We start from the raw sequence: 15,045 nt of genomic DNA, 5'->3' as shown, positions 1-15,045 counted from the left end.
GGAGGTGGTTCTGGAAAGAAAGAGATAGGATTTGGGACTGTAATAATGAAGTTAAACAATGGATTAAGCTTTATTTCTTTCAAATTATAGTCTACTTTTTTTTGGTAATACATATGATAGTCTACAAACCTACTAAAGTAAGAAAATTTTTTATTAAAAAAAAAAAAAAAAAAAACTTTGTTTTCAAGAGACGTTGGGTAATATGTCAATAGCAAACTTTTGAAGGGCCCCCTTTGTCTCCTTGGTGGGCAACACACGAGAAATACAATTCAAAGAAATAATTCATATATCTCACCTACCCATTATTATCTACACGAATCCGCCTTATTAAAGCAGTGAGAAACGAAGAAAAGTCATCCCCACGTATCTAATGAAGCTCATATAATGCAGCTTCCAAGAAATCCTTCACAAAAAACACCCTTTTTTTTTTAATAATTATGATAATCTCAAGATTTCTAGGGGCTACATGCCTACATGTGAGTGAGTCTACAACCAAATATTAAGTTTCAAAAGTCATATTAATTCCTATAAAAAAAAAGTCATATTAATTATTATTAATCTTATTTGCTTGACGGTCAAGGTAAAAAAAGTAGAGAAAGTTCGACCATGTTTATTTCCCAATCACTTAGGTCGCAAGAATGTGAAAGCAATTTTGTCTTTTATCACATTCATATTTACCTTTTGAATGTAATAATGTGATGATATTTTTCTATTATCAAATTAAGACACCAATCGATTTTTGATGTAGACGATGATTAAATCCTAAATTTTTTATTCATCTATCAGAAACTTACCAGTTGAGCTAATTGAAACTCACAATTACCCTAACATACTTATAATATAGAACTTAATACATGCATGCATTGTAAATTTATCATTCAAATTTACACACAAATCCAAATAATTCAAATGATTTTTTAAAAAAAAATACAAATCATTGCAAGTTTACATTTTCTTATTGACTTATGATTTATTTTTCTTAGTTGATTTTGTTTATTTGTTTAGATTTTTCTTTTAAAGTCTGTTTTCTTTTTTTATAAAAAATTATAATTGTATTTCTTACCTCAATTATTTTTCAAACAAAATAAAAACTAAGGAAAATAACCTATAGTCACTCTCTCACACACATTCTCTCTCTCTCTCTCTCAATTAATTTAATAAAAAAATATTGAGGATAAAACATTTTTCATAAAAATAATGTCAAAATTTTCCTAATATAATTTATAAACAATTATCTTAAAAACATCCATCAACTTACAAAAATAAAAAATAAAAAGCGGTCACTAACTTGACACTTTACTAAGTTGTGAAAATTTCAATCATAATTGTTTATAAAGAAGATTCGATTCTCTGGCCCATCTTTCATCATTGGCTTCCACTAGATAGGGCTTCTTTGCATGGCCAATAATGTCCCCACAGTGAGAGAGTCATCAATCCAATGACCTACTATTGAGTATTGACCCCAAAAATATCAGAACCTACTTATTGCACAAATCCCCTTGGTTATCATATCATTTATTGTGCCCACTGGACCCAATATTTTGATATTGTAGTACAAAAGTTGAAAGTTGAAAGTTGAAACCCCCGTGGCTTTGCAGACAGTGCATAAATCTTCAAGCAAATCACGTAACTAATTAAGGCACAACGAGCGCATGATTGCATTAATTTTCAATGACATTATAATCCCACTCAGAATGTGAACAATTCTTGGATTGTTGGACATGGCCTTTATTACTGTCCTTGCTAGGCTGGTAAAATTGACAATCAATTTGAGTGGGACTTCTTTCCTGTTCTCTTTTCCTTGTTAATGTTTCGTAGAACATGAGATTGTAGTAGTAAATTATTTCCGTAAAAGGGTCTATTTTGTTTGTTCACTGTTTTAAATTGAGATATCCACAAATGTTGTGGACTTTGAAACAATATTACTATATTAGATACAATTTTCATGGATGTCTTACTTTACCCATAATTTATTTAAACACCTAATATCCCTTTCTATTTTCTTTATCTAGGTAGAATTTTAGGAGTGTTTACTTTGACAACCGATAAGTTATTAGTTCAAGATAGTTGAATTTTTCAAGGTGACAAACAATTTAAGACGAAAAGAGTATCACCTAATAGGATAGCTTTCGTTGTATCGCCATTGTGTACATAGAAATGACTTTAAATTCAATGATCCAATGTAAGCGTATTCATTAAGGTCTTAATAGTTTATAGTACTCGATAGTCAATAATATGTTAATCGTTTAGAGTTTTAAGGTACCTCTATTGAATAATTCTTGAAATGCTATCCATCTGATTTGAAATTGGTGGATTAAATTTTATCATATCATCAATATTTTATACAAATACTAAAATAGTGCTAGTTAATATTTATCTAAAATTTAGATGACAAAATTCCAATAAACTTCTTTCAAAATAGATTAATTAGGTTTTAAGAATATTGCAGTAAATTTATTCTAACAAATCTAAACAAAAAAAGGAACAAGAACAAATGAGTTATTATATATTGGGTTCCAAATATTAATTTCAATTTTAATTTTTTTCAACCCAACCGAAATAGTATCACACTCTAAATAGAAGTTAACGTGTTTAATTTCAAATTATAAAGTCATCCTCATTATTTCAATCTCATAATCAAACATTGAGGATCAAGTAAATGGTACCCACCAATCCATGTAGTCCAATCCTTTATTTTATCCTAACAGTAAAGACAGGCAGAGAGAGAGAGCGAGAGATAATAAAGTACTAGTATTTTTCAATTAAAATTTTAATGGGTTTGAAAATTTGAACACGAAGCTAAATTCCATTGACAAATGACATTGAAAGGTCATCAAAGCCTTTTGAGGTCATCTTCTTCTTCAATCATAGAGGCCCCATCTCACCCCTGTTCTCTTGGAACCCAAGGCCTCAAAAATCACCATCCACAAGAGGTTCTTGACTCACTAGTCCTTCCCCAAAATTAGACATGGCAGAAAACAAGCCTGCAGAGATCACAGATTTCCAAATTATGATCGCAAACAAAGATGATAACAAGAAGCTGTTAGCTCCAAAAAGAAGCTCCACCAAAGACAGGCACAAAAAAGTGGATGGTAGAGGCAGAAGAATAAGGATGCCAGCTCTATGTGCAGCCAGGGTTTTCCAGTTAACACGAGAATTGGGTCACAAGTCTGATGGTGAAACAATTCAGTGGCTATTACAACAAGCTGAACCGTCAATTATAGCTGCAACTGGTAGTGGTACTATTCCAGCTTCAGCTCTTGCGGCTGCAGGGTCCTCTGTTTCTGAACAGGGTAACTCTGTTTCAACAGGTTTGCATACAAAGATGGAAAGCCTAGGAGGATCAGGTATTGGGTCCGGTGGTAGGGTCAATTGGACAATGATGAGTGGAAATTTGGGTAGGCCTCATGTGTCAACTGGGATGTGGCCCTCCATTAGTGGTATTGGGACAGGTTTTGTTCATAATCCAAGCCAGACAAGCTTGAATTTTGGGAGTGAAAACTCGAATTTTCTTCCCAAATTTGGATTCCATGGGTTTGAATTTCCAAATATGAATTTGGGTCCTATGAATCTTTCCGCAATTATGAGTGGAACTAACAGGCAAGTGGTCCCTGGTTTGGAACTTGGGCTTTCTCAAGAGGGTCATATTGGGATGATAAATCCTCAAGCTTTGAGTCAGTTTTACCAACACATGGGGCAGAGCCGAGGTGATGCAGATTCCTTGAATCAGCAACAGGAACCTTCTGACAAGGATGACTCTGAAGAATCAAGGCAGTAGCTAAAAGAGAGAGAGATTGATCATGACTTACAGCATAGCTTTGCTTGGACTAAGAAGCTAAGTAGATTATTACGGTATTGAATGGTTGGAGTTTATTATTGAGAAAGTTGGGAATTCAATTCAGTGTTTTTAATGTATTGGGTTAAATACGATAGGTGACTAGCAGGATTGCTCTTCTTTGTACAACAAAATTTTCATCCTTGTCTGCAAATACAGGTTTTTTTGCTCTCTCTTTCTTTTAACTCTTGAAAAAAAAAAAATTCTTATGTTTGAGCAAGCTAACTTAAGTAACCATTCCTTGTGCTTTATCACATGCAGGATGAATTACAAAGAGAGCAATAGTTTGGAGGTTTGATTTCTCTTTGTTTCTTATTGGTTATGAGGTGTAATATTGTCATCAAATGTCGTATTGCTAGGAATTTTCAATTATTTGCTTACACATATATTAATATTATATATCGCTTAAGAGTAATCTCTTTCTGAAAATAAACTTTGGAGTATAACAATGCTTAAGCTATATAGCCTATAGAAGAGTGACATCTATGTGCTTCCCAATCTGAACAAGGCAGTGATTTCCCATCTAACTTGTCAATTGAAGAGTAGGTATGCAATTTCATATCTTTTTTTTTTGTTGAACTTCAAATGCATATTTTCTTGGATGCCCCTTTTACTGCTGTACTTTTTGTTGTTTTGTCGTGCACGAGTTACACTTTTTTTCCCCTTGTTTTCCTTGTTTGCTTTTCTTCTTTTGGACAAGTACCTACTCATCTAAAGAAAGTGTACTTCAGACTTCATCCATGGAACTTGGCTCTAGTTTGGAATTAGTCTTTTCTATTATTGTACTTGTTCCTTGTAACTTATAACCCAAATACAGAGATAGTGAAAATGATTTTTGCAATCATCTATATTATGGTATGTGGATGGTACATAACTGTAAAGTCCATACAACATGAGAGGTATGATGCTTATATTGAATGCATCACATAATTATTGCAAGACAGGGGATAGCTCATATCTTTTACACTCCCTAGCTATACCCTTCCTTTCCCTTGTATTTCTCATAATTAAAATAAAAAATAGAAGGGTTTATTATTATTTTTGTCCCCTTAATATTTTGTAATATATTTTTTGTTTTGGTCTTGGAGGATAACTATAATATATTGTTTTGCTTTTTAAAAGAATATCTTTATTTTAAGTTGTATTTTTGTAAAATCTCTTAATGTAATTATATGTATCACATCACTTGTCAATTTATAAATATAGAACCATTTAATTATAATGATATAGTGTGAGAGACCCAAACTTAGGGAAATTTGGCTCATGTGAACAGGTGAGGTCGTCTTAATTGCCTCTCAAAATGCATGGCTTGACTAATGACAATTGACCCCTAAATTAAGGGTTTACATGGAATCACTACTTACTTTATTAAATAAGAAAACCATATTGAAAATACCTCATCTTTTTGATTGAATTAAAATTTTACATTTGAAGAGTATAAAAGGAAAGTTAGATGACTTTGTTCCTAGAAACAATTCAAAAAATTACATGGTTTAGATTTCCTAGTTACATTCTAAAAAGATGAAAATTAGATTAATAAGTCCTAGTTTAGAACCATGATAAAAGATTGAAGACTAAGTTACAAAGTGAGAAAGTGTATAGTACTACCTCACCCAATTAATCAGTTTCCTAGAATGTAATAGACATGGTCATGTCACATAATCAACGCATCAAAACATGTCATAAATACAAAAACAACATTTTTAAGAAAACAAATCTAACAATTAGGGTTTTGAAAACAAGTTTTGAACATATCTTCTTCATGTGCATGTTAAAAATCCTAGTTCTATAACAAATATGCTCATCTCATATCATCAATCACAAACATATTTGAAGTAGTTCTAGAGTAAAAGTTTGGTTCTACAGTACTTTGATTAGAGGGTTATACTTCCATGCACGATTGGTTTCATCAAAGACGGTTTGAATGTTCTTTGGTATCCAAGCTCTTGGCTCCTTGGACAGTTCCTCTTCCCTTCAAATGTCCTATTTGGATTTTCAAAATTTTGGATAACCCCTCCTCCCTTCAAAAGGTCTCTTTAATCTTCTTTGGATCTTTGGAAATTTTGGTAGAATGACAGCAAATCTTGGATGAATCCACTATTGAAAACTAGGGGATGGTTTGATGATCCAAACACTAAGGTTTGTGTTTAGGATTTGTGGAGGCAGTTGGGCATTAATTCAAGAAGAATTGAGAGCTTCTAGGGCTACAAATTTCAAGGCTAATTATCTTACACGTCCACACACACACACAGATATATATAAATATATATATATATATATTTATTTATTTATTTATTTATTTTAAATTGATAATCAGAAAATTCGAAAATTAGGCTGAAAATTTGTGTCAAGGCACTCAAGTGTTGATTCTGGTCCTTAATTGCCGATTAACACTTGGGAATCAAGTCCAAGTGATAATTGACACTTTGATTCAGAGTCCAAATGGAATTCGATTTTGATTTTTCACACTTTCAAACATTTTTTTTTTATTAATTTTAAAGAGAAATAAGACTTGGGACCTATTATCCCAAAAAAAATCTAAGATAATCAACTAAATCTACATAATCTAATTATCTAATAGAATTAAATAATCTTATGCTTGTTGGTGCATTCTTGTGCTAAGCTTAGTCCATGAGATTATTACATATCATTAATCATGATTTTTTTCTTTAGAGAACCAATCATAATTAAAATTAGTCATAATCACAAGTCTTTAGTCACAATCATATGAATGCGTATTAACTTTGATTTGGCTATATCTTTAATTTGGTGGCTCAATTTAAACGCATAATATGTCGTTTTGATCATTGGAACTTCTAGATTTATTTTCAATTAAGTATTTGAAAATCTAACGATCAAACTTATGATTTGTCCCTTACATAATAAAAAATGATTTCCCTTTAAAATGAGATTAAATTGAGGTTGCAAATGGGGTGTCTACATATAGCTACAAATGTTGTATTCACATGGTGTTTACAACTCCTAAACCATTAATAATAATAAAATATATGTATATACATATTAAATTATTAATAAATATGAGACTAGTCTTATCGAATTTTTTAATGAAATACATATTACAATGATATTGGTTATATCTTTTTTAGTTCTCTATACTCAATTTTCTCTTCTCACCTAATAGCTTGGTGCTAGTGAGAAGCTGTGGCTGGCAGCATGAGGCCTTTGAATATGGTGGATGAGTACGGATGCTTTTAAAGACGCATTGTTGGTGGTTTTGAGAAATGTGTGGTGTTTGGTAGATCAGTAACAATTTCTACGGGTTCTATTGTCGGCAACCAATGGGTTTGTAGTCGCTTGAGGCGATTGTGGTTGGTAGATCAGTAACAATTTCTATGGGTTCTATTGTCGGCAACCAATGGGTTAATCAAAGTTAAAAGCCTTTGCATAACTCTTTTAAGTACTATTTTTCATTTTATGTTTCACCAATTACATTATATTATGTGTTTTTTAAAAAACTTTAATTACTTTATAATTAAAGAAAAATGATGTGTAATTGATTGTAATCGGTGGAATATTAAAATGAAACATTTAAAGTGAAATAGAGGGTTTTTATCTAATTAGTCAAATACTCGAATTGATTTTGTTTCTGATATCATTGTGGTCACATAGACAGATGGACTCCTATAATCACGTTGAAACAAGCTACTTCACACTAACCCAAGTTCCCACAAATGTGTATACTTACCAAGACTTTGTGTGCGTTTATTTCAGCTTTTAGGAGTTGAAAAAGCGTTTTTTGCTACCGAAAGTCCAAACCGTGTGTTTGGTGAAGTTTTGGAAACGCACTTGAATAAAAAGTCCATAGTTGCCAAGCGCTGAGGAAACTCAAATCATGTAGTATCAAAGAAGTAACAATTGCAAGAAAGTTGTGAAATGCGTTTAATATTACCGTTAGAGAGCGAATTTTCCAAATTGCCCATAACTATTCTTAAAACCCAATTTTATCCCTTTGTTAATAACACAATTTTATGAACGGTTCAAGCAACCCCTGGAGACTACTATGAAGTATGAACCAATCCCTCCATACAAAATAACAAATCCCATTTACACCATGCTTCTACTCCCTGTACCAGAAAGAGCAATGGGAGAGAAATGGCCCTTTAGGCATAGGAAATCTTTATTTATTTTGGTCCAAATGAAAATCTAATCAAATGTCAAGAAATACAAGGTGCTCGAATGACATATCAGACCCAACCCAAGCAACAAATTCTTAGATTTTGTGAGAGTTCTCCGCATGACCTTGATAATCCAACCATGTTCGTATTTGGAGCCAAGGGCCATTGGGTTTATTTAATTTTTAATTGGTCAGTTACACTTTGGAAAAGAGGTGTTAATTGAGATATAGCTCATTGGCAAGGGCCCATTTGGTTATAGAGTTCAAAAATTATTGTTTAAAAAAATGTGAAAATTGTAGTTTAAAAAGTGTTATTGAAATATATGTTTTTAGTGTTTATAAAACAAAAAAATGTGTTTGGTATCATGGTTTAAATAACATGTTTCAGTGTTCAAAAACATAAAATATGTGTTTGGTATGTGTGTGTTAGATGGTAAAAAAAAACTGAATAAAGTACAAAATAAATATTTTTTAAATCAGCAAAGTACAAAAAAAATATAAAATGTTGTTTAAAAGCTGCCGGTACTGTTCAGTGGGGGTGAAAAAACTGACCGGTACTGTTCAACATAATTACGAAAATGCCACTTAGCAATGGTTTTTGTTGTTCAAAATCAGTCCCAAGCATGTTTCAAAAACTATTGTTTGAAACATATGTTTTGAGCAATATTTTTTAAACAATACTTTTTGAAATCAATGACCAAATATATTTTTTTTGTTTTTGAACAATATTGTTTAGTGTTTAAACACTAAACAATATGTTTTGAAATCAACGACCAAACACCCTCCTATTTAAATCTTTTGACACTCATTTGGTCGCAATTCCTTTAACAACAAATAGATAGGAAATGAAATTTATCCTATTAAATTTTGAATTTTTTTTATTTATTGAAATTTTTTTAATTTGAAAACGAAAATTTAATTTAGACAAATTTTCTTGGATCACAAGAATATTTCAATCATTTTTTTACCTTCATTTATTGATAAAAGTCATTTAATTTTTTTTAAAAAAAAATTAGTAATGTAGCAAAGCTCTGGCAACAGGCAAGAACCTTCTTGGACTTGCCAACCAAACTGAAAAGATTACATCCTAAACCTGTCAACCCAGCCCAAACTCTACTTCACCATTTACTTTTGGATAGGTCTTATATCCAAGGCACACCCATACTGTAAAAACACGTAGTAAACGAAGCCCAACCCAAGAAAGAGTTGACCATTAACCATATTGTATCATCTGCATTTTTTCCACATTTTTATTCTCTCTCATCATTAAAAAAAGAAAAGAGCTCTCTCCCTCTATTCTTTTTTCCTAGGTGATACAATGGTTATACTAATTGAAAAGGAAAAATTAATATGACGGATCCATCTTGACGGACTTGACATAAGAAGAATATACTCGCACTGGACGGATCAAGTTAGGACCAACGTGGATGGATGGATGGAGCGGCCACGTGTCATCCAACTCATCATCACGTAGTTTCTAAGGAACCTTAAATACTTGTGACACATGATTAGCCCTGATTCGTAGAGTCCCAACATGAATGGAATTTCGATATGACTAAAATTCTAGAATATACGCGTATTAATAAGTATCTTTCCTATAAAGAAAAGACTTGTTCTGCAAGTCTTGGGGTATGGCCCTATGCGACTATAAAAACCCAAAAACTATCTAGAAAAAAGTACACATAATTTGACCCCTCTAGCACTCTAGAGTTGTGAGAATAGTTAACTTGACCTTTGAAGGGTATTTGGCCGACACCACACCGATATTCTTTGTTAGGTTTTCTTTCTTCTTGTAGGTGATTGTTTCAAGTGTGTGAGGATCGTGTAACTCACTGATGATTTTTACGGCATTATCACTAATAATGAGAATCATATCTCCCACTTGGTATTTCACTTTATATTCAACTAACTACAATATGACATACGACATATGTTTAAGTTAAGAAAAATCGACGTTTTATTGACTGTAATTAGTAGAATATAAAGTGAAACAGTTTAAATACAATAGAAAATTGTATTCATACTAATGGTATCATTCTATCCCTAGAAACCCAGCCCCTGGTCTTTGCAATACGACTAGACTGCGTCCTCTACATACATTATACATATTCAATCACATAGGGTGTAAGGACAACAATCAGCTTGGAATCTTGATCTTACTTCTTCAAATTTCCAAAACAAAAAACAGATTTTGGTGAAGGCACTGATAATTGGTACAAGTGGACCAAATTGATCAATGAGAGATTCAGAAGAGTCAGTTGCATGGATAGAAGAGGTGGTCCATTGAAGTGAGAGTTATTTGGACCACGTACCCAAAGATGAAATGTAGACAGCCAGAGGTCCATTAGTGCTGAGACTTGATTTTCAAATATGAGTCACAGTCCTTTGCTGTTTCACACTGGAATTTCAACCAAAGCTAAGTGGTACTGTCTGAAGAAAAATTATAACCATTCAATTTACAATGGCAATTGCATTTTAGTAAAACATGCTTGTTGTATATATATATATATATATGGCCACTAGCCAGTGATGTGAATCATGTGGTGGACTGATTCAGCAGCCAAAAATAATAAAAATGGACTGATGCTAAAGCAATCGAATCTGTAATCCATTCAGCCCTGACCTATATGGATCAATGGAGCTGTCAACTGTGTGTGTGGTTTGGAACAAGTTTCACGGTGGACCATGGCATTATGGGCCACGAGTAATTGGGTTGGTTTTTTTTGCTTTTTTTGGGATACATTTTTATTGGGTTGGTTCTTGAGCTGGTTTACAATGGCATAATTGGTCCAATTTGTAGTATAACAACAATAGTAATGCACGCGATTTGGTTAATATACTGGTTGGCACTTTCTACCTAGTGTTTCCAATAGAAACATTCATAACTAAAATCTCTCACCTTTAATTATCAAATTATAAAAACGGAAAAACAATATGGGACATTAATCAAGTCAAGTGCATTATTCAAGTCAAGTTTAGTGGAGAAAAGAGAAGGGAGAATGATGTCGATAATGAGAGAACCAAAATCTGTATTATCTCAATTGAGAATTTTGTTTTTTATTTTTACAATTCGATGGTTGCAACAATACTAGAGATGAGCTTTAAACCATAGTTCTCCTTATAAATGAGAATAAACAATACCACTAAATAACAAAACTATTAACATCTCAAATTAAAAAATAAAAATAAAAATTTAGAAGAATCTCAAATTAGAAATCTAATCCTTCTATTCTACTATCTCGACCATTGATAGTTGCACTAGTCAACAAACCATTGCCACATGAAATTATTAAATTACAACCTCTACATATACACAGATGTAATTAAAATAATCACAAACACACCATGGCTTTGACACCAGATAATAAGAACTCCTTGCATTGAAAAAAAAAAAAAAAACTACCCTTCCAAATTGGCAGAGTCGCAAGGAGGCAGAATTGGCCTGACCTTTCCAAATTTAAAGAAATGTCTTACTTGTAAAGAGAGTTTTTAGTATTTGTAAGTCACTACCCTTCCAAATTATCTCGAGCCAGATTCTATAAAGGGTCATCCAATTTAAGACTTAAAACACCATATTGTTTCAACTCGTAACTTTATAGCCAATTAAAATATTAACATAAAATAAAGTAAGACTATCATAATTTTATTCTTCCACGTCTCTCTCTCTCTCTCTCTCTTTTTCTTTTCTTTTTTTTTTTTTTATATATAAAAATTGTGTAACTTTATTAAGGGGTTGGGCTTACTTTCAATACATTTTCAACTGAACATGTCCTTTTGTTTTAATTCTTTTCTTTTTTTATATATATAAAAATTGTGTAACTTTATTAAGGGATTGGGCTTACTTTCAATACCTTTTCAACTGAACATGTCCTTTTGTTTTAAATATATAATAGGAAGTGGTAGTGGATTTTAATCCCTACATTTTATTTAGTTAGTAAATGATATGACAGTCTCTCATTAAAACAGAAAGGAGGATCCTTTTAAAAAAAATATTAGAGGTAAGTCAAAATCTTTATTAAGACGAAGATAAAAACAATATATCTTAAGCCAGAGTTGACTCAATCATATTAGAATTTTCCTCTATTCAAGTTATATAACTAACAATATTCTTAGCATATTCTTAGCATATTAAGTCAAGATGTGTGCTACCCGGTTGTCTTGTCTTCAAACAATAATAATAATAATAATCAAAGAAAAACCATATTTTCCTTTTACACGTATTTTTTTAAACACCTTTTATACTTTGCTTTTACAAGTTGTGAATAGTGGTGGAGCCCTTTTGCACATCTTGAATTCCTACGCTACCATTATCACATGTTAGGTAATAATAAGAATGTGTAAGTTTCTTCCCCAACCTCACTTCTTCTCTTTCTTTTCCCATAGATATTTTTATCTCTTTATCGTTGATTAATTGAGTTCTTTTGTTTAAGGCAAAAAGATGATATATATATATATATATATATCGTTAATTCTTAATTCTTATTCATATATGATTTCATTCAAAATAATATTATTACTTCTATAAAATTTGTGAGGAATTCATGTTTGTTAAATATATTCTTATTAAATCTAACAAATATTGCCAAGAACTACAATTTTTTACTATTAATATTTATTGTAATTTATTTTAAAAAAATTTAGCTACAACTGATATATTCTTTGAAAGAATATATGTTAACAATTTAGAAAGCAACCCTTGGATTCTATTGCTACAACTTCCATTCCCAAAAAAGCGTCAATTCAAATCTCCAAGAATGAGCTTCTTGCAAATATTTTAGTTTATTTTTTTAATGGTTTGCAAAAAATTTAGTTGTTACTTGTTGGGCTATATTATATTAAGAAGGAATCCTCTACCATTGAATAATCTAATTTCCTCTAATTTTTATTTAGATGTAAGACATGTGACATTTAAAAATCAAATAAATCACACGTGTCGCACAATAACAATAGTAGCTACATAGTACTTCTATATTTTACTTTTTATATTTTTGTTTCCTTTTTTACTTATATAGTACCTCAATTATTTTTCTTTTTTTATAGGAGTACCTCTAAGATAATAAATAAAACGTAGGTAAAAAAAATGCCTAAAATTTTTGCTAGTCTTAGCCTAAATTTAGTAAGTTTGATAGACATTTGTGTTATACATTTCTTTCTTTCTTTTTTTTTTTGAGAAGAGAGTTATACATTTCATGATTTATAAAATACTTCATTTTCATCTTGAACTATGTTTTGTAATTTTTCCTTATACTATAACACTAGTATGTAAAAAAAGGGAGGAAAGCATTCATCAAAGTTCTAATTCCCCCTTTCCCCAAAATCCAAAGTATTCTTCAAAGTTCAAAATCCAAATAATCATTCTAATAAGGGTAATTAGAACATAGAATATATGTAAAATTATTCAACACACCCAGTGTATTACACCCTTCTCTCTCATAAAAATGGACCTTATATGTGAGTATCGCACATGGGACTCACATTTATCTAAGAGGAGGATGTAGTATATCAAATATACAAAATAATTTCTCAAAACATAGGAAATCTTATTCAACAATGAAAAGCCATATCTTCTTCTTTCTCTTTTCTTTTTTAATTTTTTCATTAGCATTTATCCCAAAAAATATCTATATATTTATATAAGATTTAAAAACTAAAACAAACCCAATAAAGAAATAAAAACCTAATAAGGTATGGAAATCAAATATTGATAAAAAGATAGAAAAGATAAGAAAATATAATTAAAAATAGATACTCCCTCGAATATTCTAGAACATTTTTTTTATTATTTTTTGATAATTAGAACATTAAATTATCAATAAAATTAGGGATACAGCAAAAATTTACAAATATTTCACAACATCCTTAAGTAATGTATCATGTCATATATGGGTCCATCACAATTTGCAATTTATTTTTTTTAATGGTCCATGTGTGAGGTGATAAACTAATTTGGGAATATTATGAAATTTTTGTGTCCCTAAAAGGCAAGAACGCCTCTAGGCCTAGGCCTAGGTCCCCTGCACCCCAAAATTTTATAAAAGGGTTCTAAACCAAACCCCCCCACCCCATCCAAGGCCCCCAAAGTATTGGACTAATAGAAATCCAACCCCATTGAAATCCATAAATTGTTTCACCAAAAGAAAATTATTATGAGTGTGTTAAGTTAGTGGACTAGATATTTTCAATTGTAAAGAAGATGTTAATAAACCTAAATACAAAAATTTAATTACAATTTTACATCTCAAAAGACAACCAAAAAAAAAAAATCGTTTTAAACAAAAATTAATTAAAAAAAATCATTTTTTAAGTCTTGCTTAAAATTTATCACTTCGACCTTGAACTACATTGAGTCGGCCCTTCAAATAGCACTCTATTCAGGGACGGAGCTATTCTTTGACCGGGGGGGCCATGGCCCCCCCTGGATTTTGGAGAAAAAAATTTCTATAGGTATATCCTGGCCAAAGATGGAGCTATGTCATGGTTAACTATCTCATATAATAAGATAAACTTGGAGATGAAGATGAGAGAAAGAAATTTCTTATTGAGGACAGAGCAATTGAATGAAACAAAATAAAAGCAATTAAAAACACAAGCTTTTTAATTGCTTTTATTAAAATGGCTTGAGGAATATCAACGTCTGAATGATGCACAACGAGTATAGTCGGGACGTAGTGCAGGAGTTTCCTTTTTTCTATTATGGATATAATGTAAATGTATCGCTGTGGGCCAGTGCAACATGTTTATGCTGTTTGCTGTTGGTCCACCCAAAGGCTAGATGTTTTGGTCTAGTTATTACCCTTTACACTTGCTTTTGAAATAAAATTTCTATCGTTTTTGGCTTCAAAAAAAAAAAAAACAAGCTTTTTAATTTTTACCCAAATCAAGTTCTCACACTGCTCTTTTTGGATTCTCAATATCAAAATTAACCTAAACTCTCTCTCTTAATGACCAAAATATTAGACAAAAATCCTCCTATCCCCACACGTAGGCTACTTCTCTACTCTGCACAAAGGTTACTCCTATGCTTGATGTTTATTCTTTCACTATCTTGATATTCGTTGAATCCATTGATGACCAC

The 15,045-nt window shown here is 31.4% G+C and overlaps 1 pseudogene; it reads left to right on the top strand.

Annotated features, from left to right (window-relative positions):
* Nucleotides 1-2,767: 2,767 nt before the first annotated feature.
* LOC126718121 (transcription factor TCP20-like) lies at nucleotides 2,768-4,250 on the top strand (annotated as a pseudogene).
* Nucleotides 4,251-15,045: the final 10,795 nt, after the last annotated feature.

Source organism: Quercus robur, chromosome 3 (assembly GCF_932294415.1).
Source record: "Quercus robur chromosome 3, dhQueRobu3.1, whole genome shotgun sequence".
Classification (NCBI taxonomy): Eukaryota; Viridiplantae; Streptophyta; class Magnoliopsida; order Fagales; family Fagaceae; genus Quercus; species Quercus robur.
The sequence above is the reverse complement of the archived record's forward strand: the minus strand, read 5'-3'. Positions and strand labels throughout refer to the sequence as shown.